Raw genomic sequence first — 19399 nt, 5'->3', positions numbered from 1 at the left:
GCCTGTATTTATAGGTCTTTTCAAGTGCAGAAGGTGTTCTGCTTTGTGCAGACCCAGCTTTTTGATAGAGACTTCTTTAAAGTGGGTAAGTTTACTTCTAGGCTCTGTATTTTGCCCCGTGTATGTGTGTGTGTGTGTGAGAGAGACAAAGAGTGTGTGTATATTTATGTATTTATCCAATACTATGCTGTTTTGATTATTTTACATTTGTTTCTATTATATTTTGAAATTAGATAGTGTAATGCATCTTATTTTATTCTTTTTATTCAATATGGCTTTGACTTTTTGGAATATTTTGGTAATTTTATACAAACTTTAGTTTTATTTTTGGTCTATGAAAAAATGTCACTGGTATTTTGTTATGGATTGCCTTGTATCTGTAGATTGCTTTGGAGCGTATAAATATTTTAATAATTATTATTCTTCAATCCATGAACATGGTATGTCTTTTCTTTTCACCCACAATTTCTTTCATTGGTGTTTCATAGTTTTCATTGTAAAGATCCTTCACTTTTTTGCTTAAATATATTTCTAAGTATTTTATTATTTTTTGTAGATATCATAAATGAGAACAGTTTTTCTGGTGCATAGCAATGCTATTGATTTTTGTATGTTGATTTTGTATTCTGCAATTGTGCTAAATTTTCTTATCAGTTCTAAGGATTTTTTAGTGGAGTCTTTGGGATTTTCCATATATAAGATCACAATATCTTCAAATAGTGACAAATCAGACATTTTTTTCCAAACTGAATGCCCTTTATTTATTTTTTGCCTAATTTCTCTAAGATTTTTATTAGAATGTAGAATGAAATGTGGTAAACTTGAGCACTCATGTTTTGTTCCAAATCTTAGAGAGACAGATTTTTATTTTTCCCCTTTTGTTTTATATTATCCCCCAGCTCTTATAAATGATTTTTATGATGTTGAGATGGTTTTCTGTACCTAATTTGTTCAGTGTTTTTATAATGAATAATGTCGAGTTTTGTTAAATATTTTCTACATATATTTAGATGATATATGTTTTTTGTCCTTCCTTCTCTTGATGGTGGTGCATCAAATGTATTGATTTGTGCATGTTGCAACACTCTTGCATCTTTGGGATGAATCCCAATTGATCGTGGTGAAAAATTGTATTAATTTTCAGTTGAATTTGGTTTGACAATTATGTTTATCTTTTTGAAGAAACCATTCTTAATTTTATGGATCTATTGTATTGCTTTTTTAGTCTCTGTTTAATCTTTTTATTCTTGGATCTTTACAATTTCTTTCTTGCTTATAATTAGGGGTTTGTTCTTGTGATTCTATTTTCTTAAGTTGAAGTGATAAATTATTCATTTGGGAATTTTCTGCTTCTTTCATGTAGGTAGGCATTGATACCTATAAACTTTCCTCTTGATAAAGTGTTTTTTTTTTTTTTTTTTTTGTATCCCATAAGTTTGGTATGTTGTGCTTCCCTTTGCATTTGTTTCAGGAAATCTTTTAATTTCTTTCTTGATCCATTGGTTGTTTAAGAGTAAGTTGCTTATTTTTCATGTGTTTATATAGTTTCCAAATTTTCTTTTGATTTAGATTTTGACTTTAATTGCATAGTGATCTGTTGTGGCTTGGATATGAGGTGTCCCCCAAGAGCTCACATGTGACACAATGAAAGTAGGTTCCAAAGAGAAATGATTGGGTTGTGAGAATGTTAACCTAATTAGTGAATTGATCCCTGATGGGATTAACTGAGTGCTAATTGGAGGCAAGAGGGGTGTGGCTGGAGGAAGTGGTTATGGGGTATATATTTTGTATCTGGAGATTGGAGTCTCAGTCTGCTTTCTGATCACCATGATGTGAGCTGCTTCCCTCCACCACTCTCTTCCATTATGACATTCAGACTCACCTGAAGGCCTGAGGAATGGAATCAGCCTTCTATGGACAAAGACTTCTGAAACTATGAGCCCTCAAATAAGTTTTTCCTTCTCTACAATTGTTTGGTCAGATCTTTTAGTCACAGCGCTGAAATAGCTGACTAAAATATGATCTGAAAAGATACCTGATATGATTACAATTTTATAAATTTGTTGAGATTTATTTTGTAGACCACAGTTTGATTTCTTCTGGAATATATTCCAAACACTGATGAGAAGAATGTGCCACAGTTTGATTTCTTCTGAATAATATTCCAAACACTGATGAGAAGAATGTGCATTGTGTAGCTTTTGGATGGAATATTCTGTAGATTTCTGTTAGGTTCTTTTGGTCAGTGGAGAAACTTAAATCTCCTACTTTTTTGTTGATTTTTTTTTTTTTTTTTTTTGGTCTGGGTGACCTGTCAACTGCTGAAAGTGAGAAAAATCCCCTACTGCTATTAATAGTGGAATCTTTCTCTCTCTCTCTCTCTCTCTCTCTCTCTCTCTCTCTCTCTCTCTCTCATAAATTTATTTATTTACATACTCCAATATTGGTTACATATATATTTAGACTTGGTATTTCTTCTTGCTGAATTGGTCCCTTTATTATTATCATATCAATGTAGTGACTTTCTTTGTCTCTTTTTAGTGCTTTTCATTTAAAGTCTATTTTATTTCATATGAGTAAGGCTATTACAGCTCTATTTTTGGTTTCATTTCTATGGAATATCTTATTTCATCTCTCTACTTTCTATGTGTGTCTTTGGAGTAGAAGTGAGTTTCTTCTCAGTAACAATTAGAACAAATAGTTAAGTCTTTTTAAAATTAATATATTCAGTCACTATATCTTTTGGTTGGAGAATTTAATCCATTTACATTAGGTAATAATCGATGGTTAAGTTCATATTATAGCACTTTTGTAACTTGTTTTCTAGTTTTATGGTAGTTACTTTTTTCTTTCTCACAGTCCTTCTTTGTGGTCAAGTAATTCATTCTGGTAAGGTGTTGATCCCTTGCTTATTGTTGTTGATGTGTCTACTACAGATGTTTTTTCTGGTTACCATGAGGCTTACAAATATTCTTGATTATAACAGGCTATTTTGAAGTGACAGCAACTTAACATACTTTTAATGATAAGAAAGGAAATAAACAAACAAAAAGAAACAAAACATACTAATAAACCCCCCTTTCTTGGCCTCTATTCCTTCCCCCATTTTGAATTTTTGATGTCTCATTTTATATTTACTACATTGCCTACTTCTTAAAATGTTAATTTTTTATTTGTTATGTCTTTATACTAAATACATATATGGTCTATGCAAAGTGCTTTCAATGTTAGAGAGAATTCACTGTATAGTTATTCTTGCCATTGAAGTTTATACCTGTTGGTGTTTTGTTCCTATTCACTATGTGTCCTATTTTCAGTTTTAATAAGTCCTTTTAGCATTTTTTTATAGAACAGATCTGTTGGGGATTTACTCTTTTCTTTTTTTTCCTCTGGGAACTCCTTAACTCTCATAATTTCACAGGATAAATTGGCTGGGTTGGAAATTGTTTCTCTTTAGTGCTGTGACAATCTCATGCCATTCTCTGCTGGTCTGAAATGCTTCTGCTGAGAAGCTGCTGTTAGGAGAATAGGGACAATCTAGTGTGTTGTTTCTTTATTTCTTACAGTCTTCACAATCTCTTGATATTTCACTTTTGAGAGCTTGGGGGGGGTATACTTGGTTGAGTTAAATCTGACTAGTGACCTTTGATCTTTCCATATCTGAATATTTGGATCCTTCTCTAGACTTGGAAAGTTTTCTGTTATCATCTCTTTGAATAAGTTTTCTACCCTTTAGTATTCTCAAGTTTGTTTTGAGCCCCAATTGCCTGAGTGTTCACTTTTTAAATGTTGTCCCAAAATTCCTGTAGGCTTTCATTATTTAAATTCATTCTTCTTTTCTTTTCCTCTGGAAAAGCCTATTTCAAACTCCATAATATTTCTGTTTGATCTATTCTGTTATTAATGGCTTCTATTGTACTTTTACTTTCTCTTAGTGTATTTTTCAGCTCAATGATTTTTGTGTGTTTATACATTTATAATTTAATTAGTTAATATATTTTTGTGGTGCAGGAGGTTGAACCCAGGGCCTTGTATATTCCATGTGAGTGTTCTACCAATGAGTTGCATCCTCAGCCCTTGATTTTTAAAAATTGCTTCCATCTCTGTTAAGTTTCTTTATTAGAATGTTGAGTTGTTTCTTTGTTTTTACTTCAACTTTATTGAATTTCCTTAGAGCAGCTATTTCAAATTCTCAACCTGAGAGTTTATCCATACTGATTACTACCTTGGCAGTTTTGGAGCACCTTATTTTGACTGATAAGTGAGGTGATGGTCTCTTGAAAGTTCTTTATGTTTGGTGTGCAACGTCATGTGAGAATTGAAGAATTAGGTATTTTTTTCTAGTCTTCCTAATTTGGCTTTTTTTTCCTTTGGTTGTATTTCCAGATATTCTAAGTAGGCTGCCTGTTTTTCTCAGACTTGTTGTCACTTCCATAATCTTAGCCCTGATGGTGCCAAGTCTGTTTGCCACAGGTGTGTTGTTACCATTTCAGTACAAGAGGGCAGCCCAGGCTTAGGTTTGCCCCAGTTCTGCAGCTGGTATGTTTTTCATCAAGAACTAGTGGATCACTTCAAAAGGAAGTTCATGCCCTCAAGCATGTCCCTTGGGATGGGCAGTAGGCCCAGATTCATTGTCCACAGTCAGTGGCCTAGTCAGGCACTATAGGATTCTGCCTGGCTCTAGGCTGGAGGAACTAGTTACAAGTGCTTATGCCACTTCTGTGGCACCAACGCTGTAGTGCTGAGACCACACACCACTGAGATCCACACAGCACTGGGGTAAGACCAATGGCCCAGTGCTATGGGCTGGCTATTGCTGAGGTGAACAATTGGTCCAAGGCCTCTGAAACCACCCACAGGTGATGCTGAGAGGAACAGAAGTCAAACAGACGGGGGGCTGCATTCCCCTCTGGAGACTGGTGCTGTTCCAGAGGTTCTGTCCATGGTACTTACCTCGAGTTAGAGGCTTTTAGTATCTTTGCAGGGTTAGGGTTCACCATCTTGGCACTGAATTCCACGACGCAACCCATGCCCTGGTCTATGCTCAGAAAACAGAGTCTTCCTCCATGTGGGCTGACGTGGGGACAACTGAGCATGGAGAAAGGGTGGTAAGACAGTGCTCTGGCTATTAGGCATGACAGTAATCTGGGCCACAGCTGAGCCTGCAGCCAGAAGGACCAGCAATGCCTGGAGGGAGGGTGCTTGGGGCCCGCTCCAGGGCTGGCAAGGATGCAGGATGAAGCATGTGCCTGTCCACTGGTGTGCAGGTCTGCTGATGATGCCTGGCCAGGCCCTAGAGCTCTGGCCTGGGCATGGGCCTTTGGTCTCTGCCTGTGTCAGGTCTCACATGGAGGGTGCAGCACTGAGCTCCAGGTCCAAGTCCTGCCCTGGCTTCTGTGCTCTACCACCAGCAGGGGAGGCTGCTGTCCTTCTGCTTTTTCATTTTATTATAATAAAATCAGCTACTAGGAGGCCTCCCCCTCCCTCCCCTCCTCTCTCTCTCTCTCTCTCTCTCTTTCTCTCTCTCTCCCTCTCTCTCTTTTGCACTGGGGGTTTGACCAAGGGGTGCTGCACAACTGAGCTATACCGTCCACCCTTTTTTTTAAAAAAAATATTTATTTTTCAGTTTTCGGCGGGCACAACATCTTTATTTTATTTGTATGTGGTGCTGAGGATCGAACCCAGCGCCGCGCACATGCCAGGCTAGCACGCTACCGCTTGAGCCACATCCCCAGCCCCCATCCACCCTTTTTAAAAATTTCATTTTGAGAGAATCTTGCTAAATTTCTCAGATTGACCTCAAACTCACAATCCTCCTGCCCAACCTTCCGAGTTGCTGGAATCACAGGCATGCACTCCTAAGCCTGGCTTAACTGTGCTCTCTCTCCTGCCTTCTTTAGCTCTTGTGAAGGTAGTTTGGTGCATGATCAGCTGGTCACATCCCTGTACCTGTTGAGATCGAGGATCTTTGGAGGATCTTAGTTCCCATCTTGCTCTGCCCCCTCCAAAATACCTAGTTGTTACGTAATTGTTTCTGGCAGTAAAATTTCTATGCCAGCTGTTTCTGAAGGACTCTTGAGATTGGTCTGTTTCCCTGCCCAACATATTCCCTCATTCTTTCATCACAGTGTTCTGGCTTATTGTCTTCCCAGCCTGTGGCACTACCTGAAATTTTCTCATTTGTTTCCTTCCTTATCATCTGTCTTCCCACTAGAACATACGCCCCCTGAGCTCTCCATTTCTCCGAGCTGTGAAATCATACCTATATTTTAGATGCTTTCCCTCCAGTATCTGAAAGAATGCCTGTCACATAGGAGACAAGAAATACCTACCGAATGCTTGATACCTAATTATTTCATTTGCCTACCAAAGTACAGTTCAAAGTTGAATAGAATAAATTTAGTTCCACATTGGATAAATGTCTAACTTCAAGATTTGTCATGTACAAGTATTAAAACAAAGCAAAAAAACTCATTCTTATCTCCTTCCCAATGTGTATGGAGGTACCACATTTTTATCTGAGGGATTGAATCTTGAAGTACATAAAATTTCTCGTGTTTTTTTAAATTTCCTCTTTAAAGTTGATTAAAGGTCATCTACTTGCTGCATTAGTCTGTACCACTTTTATCATGTGAACTATCTCTTCCACTTCATGAATTACTAGCTCGCCTTTTATTTTTTCTTATGCATTTCAATTTGGAGGGCGTGAAAGTAGCTGGGAAAGACCACTTGGAAATTCATTGCTGGGATGCTGTTCACTGTGTCTCTGGACATGTGGAAGGATTTCTAGGTGAGACACTGCATAGGTAGACTGGCCGGAGACACAGCCTCACTTCCAGACACGGGAGACACTAAGTCATCACATTAAGGTCCTTGCACTTTGTCTTCCCTCATGTCAGGAGGACAAGAGAAAGAATTAAAGACTTTCTGTGTAGTCAGTGCTCCAGGATTAGAGTCCAGCTAGACCTTTAACAGGGAATATATGTCTGTGGGTGGTGGCAGTCGCTAATGAAGCAGAAGGCAGCACAGACTGGTGGGCTCTGTTCTTCTGGAAGAAGTTTCCGGAACAGTTCCTGTGAAGAGGCTACTTGGTGACAAGCTGGGTCGGTCCAAGTGAAGGGAAGGAGAGCAGGCCTCACTCCCAGATGGACTTTTGAACGGAGGGGCCTTGGGAGTGGGTGGAGGAGGTACTGGGACATCACGTGGCGATGTCACATGATGGATTTGATATGGAAGGGATGCCTTTGATGGCGTCGAGGATCTAAGGATGAGGACCACGGCTTCAGGACAGAGGTGCAGCGACCACAGCCTTTACAGTGACCCGAAGGAAAGGGCAGGGACAGACTATCCAGTGCTGGATCTGTTGTCTCTGGTGAGCACTGAGTTCGGGCACTGGATGCTGATGGGGACACAGGTGCTCCAGACAGGGACGGGCAAGGGGGTGGAATCCATCTGAGATCCTGCCACTGGTGAAAGTGGCTCCTTCCCTCCCTCACCCCAACGGGCCATTTTAAAATAAACAGGGGGAGGAGTGATTCGCAAGCTTTTATCCACTAAGGACTCTCATCCACAGTGCTATTTCCCCAAACAGGAGTTTATGTGGACCGTTGAGCCATAGGGTTAGGGTTAGGGTTAGGGTTAGGGTTAGGGTTAGAGAGCCATAACCCTGGAAATGAAGGAAAAACAGAAATCTCTGTGATCACTACAAAGTTAGAGCTTCCTTTTTTTTTTTTTGAAATAGTGTTTCATATGGCATATTTTGAAAATATGAAGCTTTACCAGGTGTGGTGGCACATGCCTATAATCCCAGAGGCTCAGGGGGCTGAGGCAGGAGGATGGCGAGTTCATAGCCAGCCTCAGCAAATTAGCCAGGCCTTAAGCAACTGAGTGAGACTCTGTCTTTAAGTGAAATATTAAAAAGGGCTGGGGAGGTGGCTCAGTGGTAAGCATCCCTGGGTTTAATCCCTGGTTCCAAAAAGAAAAAAGAAAAAGAAATAGAAAGAAAGAAAGAGAAAAGTAAAAGAAAATATAAAGCTTTAATTTTTCTTAAAATAAAATTACATAATGGTGATTCTAATCTCACGTTAAGAAGATAGTAGGCTGGGCTCAGTGGTGCACATGAGATAGTCCATGTTCTTTTGGATCAAATTCACTGCTTTTCCTCTAAGATTCAGTTTCTGAATGACTGCGAATAATCTAACTCAAAGCCAATTTCCAGCTTGCTGACTGTATCTAGTCACCTGCAGTTGGGGATTCCCTTGGTTTATTTATGGGTTATTTCAATAGTGGAAGAAAAGTTTCCTATGACACACTTGTGATGCTTCCTGTATGTTATAGAAAAATGAGTGGAAGAGGAAAAACCCACAGATGATGCATTACAGAAGATGTCTTTTGCAAGACACTTTCTTGTTGATTACATTTATTTTTGAAATGTCTAGGTATAATGCTAGTTCTTAGCTAAAAATTATTTTTTTCACATGTACAAGAAGTAAGTTTTATTGCCAAAAGTGAACAAGTAAAAAAAGAAAATATTAAGTATATTAGAACTAATAAATATTCAGGGCCTTGGACCCTTTTGAAAAATGTGTGTAAAGCTGATAAAGTACATGTGTGTGAATTCACATTTTCCCATTTAACGAGACATTTATTGAACTCTTTCTGGGGGATAGTTAGAAATGAGGGGGGCAGAGGCTTGACCCTCCAGGACTTTGCGGCCACTCAGGAAGGCGGGCTGTGTGCACGTGCCTGCAAAATGGGTAGGATAAGTGCCTCACACAGGGTGAGACCTCTTGTACTCCGAGCTTGCACACTTCTGTTATCTGCTGCTGGGTGCTTTTCCTGGAGCAAGGAGGAATTTCAAGAGGGAAGATAGGGAGTTTTAGCAATTTAAAATAAAAACACATACAAACCAAAGAACAAAAAAACAGAAAGCAAATGAGAAACTGGGAAACTATTTGTAGTGAATCTTACTGTGGCAGAGTTTCTACAGGAATACATTAAGATCTTTTACCACTGTAAAAACATTTTAGTACATGAACACTAAAACCATAAAGTTCAACAAGAGATGTCAATGAAAGCTCACATAAATTTCAGTCTGTAAAATCAAACACCCATAAAGCAGTGGGTGCACCATTTTGCTGATGAAATCAGTTTTGTGTTTTTTCGAGATTAAAAAAAGAACTTATTGAGAAAGACAAGTACTTTGGGGTGATTGTGGATTCCTTCAATACTGAAGGAAATATTTTAAATATCTGCAGAGAATGTACTTGTTATATACAGCAGTGACGGTTCTAGTGGTCAGAGCTAGACACAAGCCTATCAGTAAGGTAGGATTCCTAAGAGGGGATGGCGGGAGAAGCTCTCGGTGTTCAGCCTCAGGGAGTGTTCATTGCTCTGGGGATATCTGGGGGCATGCGGAGTCACGGCTGTGTGCACCTGTGTGTGTGAACACGGAGCACAACTGCGGTAAGCCATGCACAGGTGCTGAAGCCTCATTTCTGCATTGGATCACGAGGCCCAGGAACTTGTGAGTTTTCCTTTTCCGATACCCATTTCTGTTGCCTTCAACCAAAGACCACAGCTCACTGAGATTCCTGATCTAGCTGAGCAACCCAGACCTCATTTTTGAAGGGTCTGAATCCTCAGGGAGCATCCACCCCCAGCACCCCATACATCCACACTGGAGAACCTTGACTCTTTGGCCTGGAAAAACGATGAAGCACCCCAGAGAAGGTGACTTCTCTTTGCAGCACTCTGGCCCCATGGTACAGCAGCAGCCCCGTTTCCCAGAGTGGCATAAAGGCAAACCATGCTACGCAGTAATGTAATCCACATCTTTGTAGGTTTGGTGGCACATAGAATCCAAATAGCCTTAACTTTCGATTTTGTAGTCTCCCCGAGCGTACTCACAGCCTCCTGAACATACTCTGTCCCCTTCAGGTAGCATTGCTGTTTTGGGAAAACTGACATCCAAATCAGGAAAGTTCAAAATTCTAAGGAGCACAATCAAAAACTCTGCGGATGGATTATTCTTTATAGGAGAATAATCCAGCAAGGCTCCTATTCCTCGAGTCTTGGGCCCATGGGCTCTGGCAGGGGTGGAGGGACAGTACTTTCCTGTCAGTGGGAATGTTTGAAACATAAATTAATCTAGTGGGCCTGTGTAGACATTTCCATGGTCCACAACACCTGTGTCCCCACAGCTGCTACCTATGGACAGGACTGAACATTTGGAAGGTTTTCATAAGTGATTCTTTGAAAGCCTTCATTTCCATCAAAGGTGGTTTTCCAACTGCTTCTCAGTTCAGAGCCATCATCTCTACTTTCTATTGCACTTAGCCACAGGAAATACTGAAGTAAGAGCCTGGGGATTTCTCTCTAGCTCCTCCACCAATCTCAAGAAGCAATTGTTGGTATCTCTTCTAAATTCACCTTCTCTTCCATACATCCAATTCCTTCTTTGCCTGATACATGAACTCTCATCTGGAGTGTGGGAATCGTATCTGGTGTCAGTAGAGCAGATGACGTCCATGTGGCAGCTGAGCCCAGATGCCCTCACGCTCTCTGGGATGAAGTAACACCTCCCTGTCCTCTGTCTCCCTGCTTGCTTCACTCCATCTTGCACTCACTCCATCTCAGATCTCAAGACTGCCCGGCTCCACAGCACAGCTGAATTCGCCTGACACGGTCTCAGTCTTTCCCAAGGCTTGAAATCCACTCTGAGCCTTATTCTGGCACAGCCTGGTGACCGTCAGGCATTCTTCCATTCCTAGACGCAGAAGCTCCTTCTTCCTCCAGATGACTCACCGCTGTGGCTCCTCGGGTCTCCCCAACCCTACTCACAGCCTCCTGAACATCCAGCCGTGCCCCATGCTCTGTGTTGGCTGAATGTGCCTTCTCTGGGACGGGCCATCACCTGCACTGCTCTTGAGCTCAGCTCAGGGACAGCCCACTTGACCCTGGGGATGCTCCTTCTACAGCAGGCTGATCCGCTGGTCCTAGGCTTCTCCTTTAAGGAAAATAAAACAAAACTAACCGAAGAAATAATGACATGATGAGCAACTCACTCTTCACCTGGTCTTGCTTCTTGAATAGCCCATTCTCTCAGAACTGAAGAATCCTATTTTGTGTTATTTCTAGCTTTCAAAGTTGCTAAAAGATGGGAAGTTCTCTTCTGCTGAAAAATAGTGATGCCGTCTCATAATGTCTCTGCGACCCAACCTATGGAGTTCTGTTTTCTGGCTGGCATACAAATCAAGGTTTCCAAATCATTTGTGAAATATAATGCAGAGCTGCTAAAACTAATTATCTGTTAGGTGATGTCTCACTTCCTACTTGAAAAGTGCAAAAAGATTAGCATGTTTAAATTAAAACAAATCTGCTCATAGAGGATTAATTATTTGGCATGCCAACAAGAAGTCATCATATTATTCATGTAATGAACAAAGAAAATTGTTTCTATAGGAAAAAATGATAATGAGTGATACTTTGCTAAAACACCAGAATAGAGGTGAATGACAGCGGCATTCATCGATGCTCTCCTGACATCGATTTCTCAACTGAACTGGTCTCCATGATTATCCCATTATCTAGCTCTCGTTTTTAATAATTCTGGAATGAGCTCGTATTCAGATATTGTTGATGGGTGTAATTGATGTCAGAAGAGCAAGTCTACCTTGGGAGGACTCCAGAGCCTTGTCCTCACTTTCATTTGGGTTCTGTGTGGGCTGCCAGGGAACATGACCCAGAGATGGGGGCCGAGCACCTTTCCAAGAGGCTACGTGTTCATCAGGAGTGCGTCCCCGAGGCCGTATTCAGAGGTATGAGAAGACCCACCCTGAAGCCAGACTCCCTGAAGATAGCGTGACAGACTGACAGCCAGGGCAGCAGATGCTCCTAGAGCAGAGGAGAAGCCTCGCAGGCAGCGTGGGGCCAGGGTCCTCCCGGACATGTGCTCTGCTCTGAGCAGGGTTTCCTTCTACTTCAGATTCACCTCTTCATTTGAAATGTGATTATTTTCTTGATATATATTTAGTGCAGAAAGGTTAGGGTCATATAAAGAAAAAAATTGAAATGATTTCTATTGCCACATCTTCGAGGGTATTCTGTTTTGCAATGTGTCATGGATAAATAATTTGCTTTCAGGAAGTAATTACATGAACCATATTTATTCTGAAATTTCCTCTAATATAAAATTGTGAACAATTTATTAGGTTATAAAACTATTTGAAAATATCATTAACAATGGCTACACTATATTCCAACAATTTAATGCCTACTTCTCTGATTGTCAAATGCTTAGATTTTCTCCAAACGCTTTGTATTATATGTTTTTCTGCTTTGAATATCTTCATAGAAATCTATTCATATTCAGGTTATTTTCTTAAAGGAGACATACATAAGTGTAATTATTAGATACTAAAATGTTATGGTTCTTGATAAATATGCACTATTAGGTCAAGAGTCAAAGGTAACATGGGAACTTAAGACTGTAGTTGGGGCTGTATTTTTACTATAAATATATACTAATTGTAAGAGAGGCCAAGAGGATTGAACAGAATTTCCCAAAGCTTCCTAGGAACAGGGAAAGACGACATTGAACCAGGGTGGTGACATTGAACCGCCTGTAATCCCAGCGGCTCGGAGGTTGAGGCAGGAGGTTCATGAGTTCAAAGTCAGCCTCAACAAGTTAGTGAAGCCCTAAGCAACTTAAGGAGACCCTGTCTTTGAATAAAAAATGTAAAATGGGCTGGGGATGTGGCTCAGTGGTCAAGCGTCCCTGGGTTCAATCCTTGCTACCAAAACAAAACAACAACAACAACAAAACAAACCCCCCAAAAATAACATTGAGAAATAAAATAGGGAAACAGAGTTTAAAATAAAAAAGACAAAGATCTTTGAATGGGAAATGTATCAAAATTCTAGAACAGAAATATAAAATATTAGAACTTAAATGAACAATGGGTGGTCTTCACAGCAGATGAGACACTGCTGAAAAAAGTTAGTTCATAAAAAGAAAACTGAGCTTAAGAAAACACACTGTGATATAGAGAAGTTGGTGGGTGGAAAACACAGAGGGGAACGTGGTTTGCTGACCTGAGGCTTGGGAGATCTCGGCTCACCTGTTAACTGCCCCTAGGCTGACTGGTCACTGTAGTCAGTGTGGGGACTGCACCTGCCAGGAGCGTGGGCTTTGTGGCAGGAGGACTAGCAAACGTGCACACCCTGCTCAGTAAAGGCATCCACAGAACCCGCAGGGAGGGAAATTCCAATTTTCAGAGTGTCCACATCCTGCCATTGGAAATGCCCTCTTTACCAGCAAAGGAAAACCAGATGTGCAAAGAGACAGAGAAGTGAGACTGAAGAACAGGAAGGAGAAGCCCTTGATGTAGACATTTCCTGAGGAACCCTGGGTACTGGACTCTGCAGTGTTTGTTGTAACTGTGTTGAAAAAACTAAAGTCAGGACCAAAGAATTAGAGGAAAGTCTGAGCATGGTGTTTCAACAAATATCAAAAAATAAAACGAATAAGAATCGCATATGAATTCTGAAAACTGCAGTAACAAAATATTTCCAAGAAAACCCATCGGCAAATATGAAGGGACAGAAGGGCCAGCCAGTGAACTTGAAGATGCATCAGTTGAGATTTTCCAGTCTGAAGAATAAAAGAGAAAGGAATAAAGAAAACAGAATAGAGGTCCAGAGGTTTTTGAGGCCCCTCTGATAAACCAGTCTTCGTGTCCTGACTACCAGAGCAAGGGAGAGAGAAAAAGGGAAAATGTCAGAAAACACATTAGCCAAATATTTCCCAAATTTAATTTTAGAAACACATTGATTTGTGCATCCAAGGAGCTCAATGAACTCTGAAATAAACTTCAAGAGATTCTCACAGGGACAAACTCTTCAGGACAGGGAGAGATCGGGAATGCAAGCAAAACCAAGAATCAATAAATGGATGGAATCAAACTAAAAAGTTTCTTCTCAGCAAAAGAAACAATCTGTGAGGTGAATAGAGAGCCTACATCCTGGGAGCAAATCTTTACCCCTCACACATCAGATGGAGCACTAATCACTAGAGTATATAAAGAACTCAAAAAGCTAACCACCGAAAAAACAAATAACCCAATCAATAAGTAGGCCAAGGACCTGAACAGACACTTCTCAGAAGAGGATATACAGTCAATCAACAAATACATGAAAAAATGTTCATCATCACTAGCAATTAGAGAAATGCAAATCATAACTAGTCTAAGATTTCATCTCACTCCAGTCAGAATGGCAGCTATGCTGAAGACAAACAATAAGTGTTGCTGAGGATGTGGGGAAAAAGACACACTCATACATTGCTGGTGGGTCTGCAAATTGGTGCAGCCAACATGGAAAGCAGTATGGAGATTTCTTGGAAATCTGGGATTGGAACCACCATCTGACTCAGCTGTCCCTCTCCTTGGACTATACTCAAAGGACTTAAAAACAGCATACTTCAGGGACACAGCCACATCAATGTTTATAGAAGCACAATTCACAATAGCTAAACTGTGGAGCCAACCTAGATGCCCTTCAATGGATGAATGGATAAAAAAATGTGGCATATATACACAATGGAGTATTACTCAGCAATAAAAGAGAACAAAATTATGGCATTTGCAAGTAAATGGAGGGCATTGGAGAAGATAATGCTAAGTGAAGATAATGCTAAGCCAATCCCCCCAAAACAATTGGCGAATGTTTTCTCTGATATAAGGAGGCTGACTCATAGTGGGGTAGGGAGGGGGAACATGGGAGGAATAGATGAATTCTAGATAGAGAAGAGAGGAGGGAGGGGAAAGGAGGAGGCAGGGGATTAGCAAGGATGGTGGAATGTGATGGACATCATTATCCAAAGTACATGTATGAAGACATGAATTATATGCAATGAGAAATATGAAAAATTGTGGTATATATGTGTAATAAGAATTGTAATGCAAAAAAGTACATGTATAAAGACATGAATTGGTGTGAACATACTATATATACAAAATATGAAAAATTGTGCTCAATATGTGTAATAAAAATTGTAATGCATTCTGCTGTCGTGTATTTAAAAAAACAAAATCAATAAAAAAGTGATATTAAAAGTCTAGAAATGAGAGAGAGAGAGAGAGAGAGAGAGAGAGAGAGAGGCTACTCTCATGTATGTGGGCCTTTAGTGACACTGACGTCAGCCACAGAGGCCCCCCCAGGATAGGGAGTGACATATTCCAAGTGTCAAAAATGAAAGACCACCAGGCAGAATGCGCTATTCAACAGCCCCACTATCATCCCACGCAGGATAAATCAAGACTTTCCCAGGCAGACAAATATTGATGGGGTCTGTGCTACAGGACAGGCTGGGAAGAACCCCTTGGATGAATCAAAAGGAGGCTGGATAGTAACTGGAAAGCTCATCTAAAGTGCAAGGTACTTACAAAGGTGGTTGCAAGGTGAACAAGACAGGAAGCCATTCCTGTTGTTGCTGTTTAGTTCTTATTTAAATTACAGCTGTACAGAGACATGATTAAAGTCTGTCTTGATGGGCTTATAAGGCACAGGACCCACGACTTGCATGGCGAGACCAGCTCTGAGGTTGGGCACAGAATGAGCTGCTTTGATGTCATGTTTGTACATGTGCATCAGGTAATGAGGCTCTGGTCGGCAGTGGACCTCATAGATGATGATGGTCCCTAAGACCACGTCACCTACTGACACTGTGGCCATCACAGCTTGCATAAGTGCACTCTACGATGCTCACTCTATGACAAAATTGCTTGGTGGCACATTTCTTATTATGTGTCCCTGTCACTAAGCAACACATGATGGCACTGTCAAATTAGTTCAGCATTAATTCAAGCTAGACTATTTTAAGGTACTAATTAAAGTTACTGGGGAAACCATTAGAAAATGACTCAAATCCAGAAAATGAAGTGATAAGAATATTAAAATGATATAATAAAAATATTAATCGGACACAAAAGATGATGATAATGAAGTTAAGACACACAAGACATTCAGTAAAAGATGAAAAAATGACAAATTCCTAATTTTTTTATTCCTATTTGACACTGTACTAGAGGCTCAGTCTACAGAAATCAGGCAAGAAAAAGGAACTAGAGCCACTCAGCCAAGTGGGAAAGAAGTAAGACTGCATGTGTTCAGACTTCATCTGCAGACAGTCCACAAAATAGTCCACAAGACTGAGAGCCATGTTCTGCAAGGGTGCTGGATACAAGGTCGACATACCATGCTCAGTTCTCCTTCTCTACACTAGCAACACAAAGTCTGAACGTCAAACTAAGAAAAAATACATTTGTAATAACATCAAAGAGTTAACAATGAGTTTAGCTAAAGTTTGAGTTTCCCAGCCTGAAAACCCTAAACCACAGTTAAAAGGAATTAAAGAAACAAATGGGAAGACATTCAAGGCTCATGGATTGGGAGAGTTAAGTGTTAGCATGACCATGCTTCTCAAACTGACGTGCAGATTCAACACTTCCTTATAAAAGCTCCATTTATTTTTTATTTTGATGAATTGAAAATCTGACACTAAAGGTTATATGGAAATGCAAAAACTCTAAAATATCCATGACAGTCTTGTAAAAGAAGAACAAGACTGGAGAATTCATGCTCCCCCATTTAAAAACTCACCAAGAAGCCTTTGTAGTAAAGACGCTGTGGTACTGGCCTAAGGAAGACATATAAATCAATAGATTCGAACTTGGAGTCTAGAGATGTATATTCCTGTTTATGGTCAGTTGATTTATTTCAAAAATTCCAAGAAAATCCAATGGGAGAAAGAAGAGTCTTTTTTATTTTTTAGGTGCTGGGAAATTGAACCCAGGGCCTGTGCATGTGAGGCAAACACTCTACCAACTCTATATTCCCAGCCTGAAAGAAGAGTCCTTCAATAAGCAATGCTGAGATAACCAGGCAGACGTGCAACCAAGCCACTTTCGACCCGCCCTTCATGTCCTACCCAGCCATTACCTGAAAATCGACCAGAGGCCTCTGTTAAAAGGTTAAAACCCCAATATTCTTAGAAAAGAAAAATCAGACAAGTAACTCTGTTAGTTAGCTTTTCATTGCTGTGACAAAATATCCAAGATAGATTACTTGGAGAGGAAAGCTGCGTTTTTACTCAGGTTTTTAGAGTTTTCAGCCTGTGATTGCCTGGCTGTGCGGCTGTTGGCTGGTGGTAAGGCAGAGCACTGCAGCAGAGGCACATGGCAAAGGAGGTCTGGCTTCTCATGGCAGCCAGGAAGAACATGACAGTGACAGTCGACATCATGGTGTGGTAAGTCGTGGGATAACTGCATTCTTCAAACTTGATGTGAACGGATGGACACTGGGACTTAGCCATCAAGGTGCTAACGTGCAAAGATGAAGAATCTCACCTGGATTTAGGCAAATAATTGATCCCCAGGTAAGAGAAAAAACGGAAAGACTTCATGATTTTACAGTTCTATGAAGCAGTGGTATACCAAAGTAACAGGATCTGGGAGGAAATGTAACCTCAGGATTTAAAATACAGATTCAATATTCAGGTTTTTAAGGCAGCATGATCAACATTCCCAGTGAGCTTATCACTTTAAAGTGCCTCCAGCCAATCAGCAAATGACTCAGAACAAGCCATGTGTGGCTCGTGAGGACTTGCAGGTGCTAGCCACCAGCCTTAAAGCGAACTGCCAAGCGGCTGTTGAAAGCATGTTAGAGCATCTCAGTTGTATGTTTAATTGCAAACTACTATTATCAGATGCATATGAGGATGGACAGGTGACAAGAAGTTTGAAAATGCTGAATGCTTTACTTATTGAGTAGAAGAGTCGGTAGGTTCCATAACCATGCGGAAATCTTGATAAGACATATTTGTAAGAGGAAGCGATTCAAAATGAGACTCTTGGATAATATACACATAAATAGGTGTAACTGGAAAAATTAGATTGGATCAAGCAATAAAGTAAATTTTGCACTGAGTTAAGCAGCTTTCAAAACCCTAAACCAGTGCACTTCAGAAATACCGAGATTGAGGTGTGGGAGAAAACAAAGCAAACCAGAGAAAGCAGAAAGAGAGCAAACAAAACATCCAACTGTTTCTGTAGGAGAAAACATGGGGGCAAAATCATCGACCATGGAATAGAGGGACACTTGTTAATGACAAGAGACTGAAGCTCATAGTCCAACCCTAACCGTCCTGAATTTTCAGATGCCACTGACACAGCACCAGAAAACAGAGGGCCAAAGGGAGGACGTCCAGTGGAGCTGGGAGCAGGGGTCTGGCTCCATGTAACACCCGGCTTCAGGTTGTCCTTCCCCTTCCTCTGGTGCCCCCATGGCGCAGGCCCCAGGGCCACCTCAGCACTCCCCCTGGTGGGGAGCCCAAGCCGGGCCAGCTCAGGCCTTCCTCTGTGGGGACCCTCACCACGGCTTCCCGACCACACTGAAGGCCAGCTCAGTCCCCCCTTCTCCCACGCCGTTTTGGGACCTGTTTGGAATTCTTCCTAATCACCCAAGAAAGCCTTCTCCCGTGATGGGCCTGCCTGAGTCCTTCACGTTGACCTTCAAGTTGCAGGTTGTCACAGCCAGGACCAGCCTGCTGTGCCCCTTGAGAGAGTCCAGTACCAGTTGAACGATGCTGCTCCTTCGTGGTCATTCTAGACCCGTGGAGGGGTCCACTCCAGGTCCTGGGGAAGCCAGGCAGCACCTCTGACCCCAGGGCACGAGTCCCAGCTCCCAGGGCCCGCCGGGCGTCACCTCCTCTCTCCTCCCTGGGGTGGGGACTTCCTCCGTCAGAACCACTCGGGTGACTCCTCAGCATCTCTTGATGCTCACATTAGTAACAGGTCAGGACACACTGGGTCCTGGGGAGTGTGGCCAGTAGAGCAGCCCGGGGGAGGGGGTGAAGACATGTTTGTGACCTGCAGCACTGGGGATGATTCCCCCTGCGGGGTCCCCTCACAGAAAGCCAGGGGGAACTCGAGCAAGAGACCGTCACTGGGGAACCGTGGGCCTAATTACACAGGAAGGACTTGTTACCACGTGCAGGGCCGTGCACGCTCCTGAGCGTGCTTAGTTTGAGGTCTTGTTTCTTTCTGCACCACAGGTTCGAAAGATGGCAGCTAGGAAGGGATGCCTGTCACAGGAAACTTCGGAATCACAGGGAGCGCTGTTGACTCCCGTGTCACCTGAACAGCGTGGATCAGAACAGTTTGGCCATTGTGGCTGGATCCTTGTAAGTTTCTCTGGTGGGTCTTATGTGACAAGCTTTGAAGGAACATTGACAGTCATTTAATGCCCCCCACCACACCCGCAAACATAGGTGATTGTCCCTTAAAGAACATGTCTAGTCCCTAACTATAGGAGCCCATCTCCTATTCTCTGACAACTT

Source organism: Callospermophilus lateralis, chromosome 6, assembly GCF_048772815.1.
Source record: "Callospermophilus lateralis isolate mCalLat2 chromosome 6, mCalLat2.hap1, whole genome shotgun sequence".
Classification (NCBI taxonomy): Eukaryota; Metazoa; Chordata; class Mammalia; order Rodentia; family Sciuridae; genus Callospermophilus; species Callospermophilus lateralis.
This window is presented reverse-complemented; position numbering follows the sequence as displayed.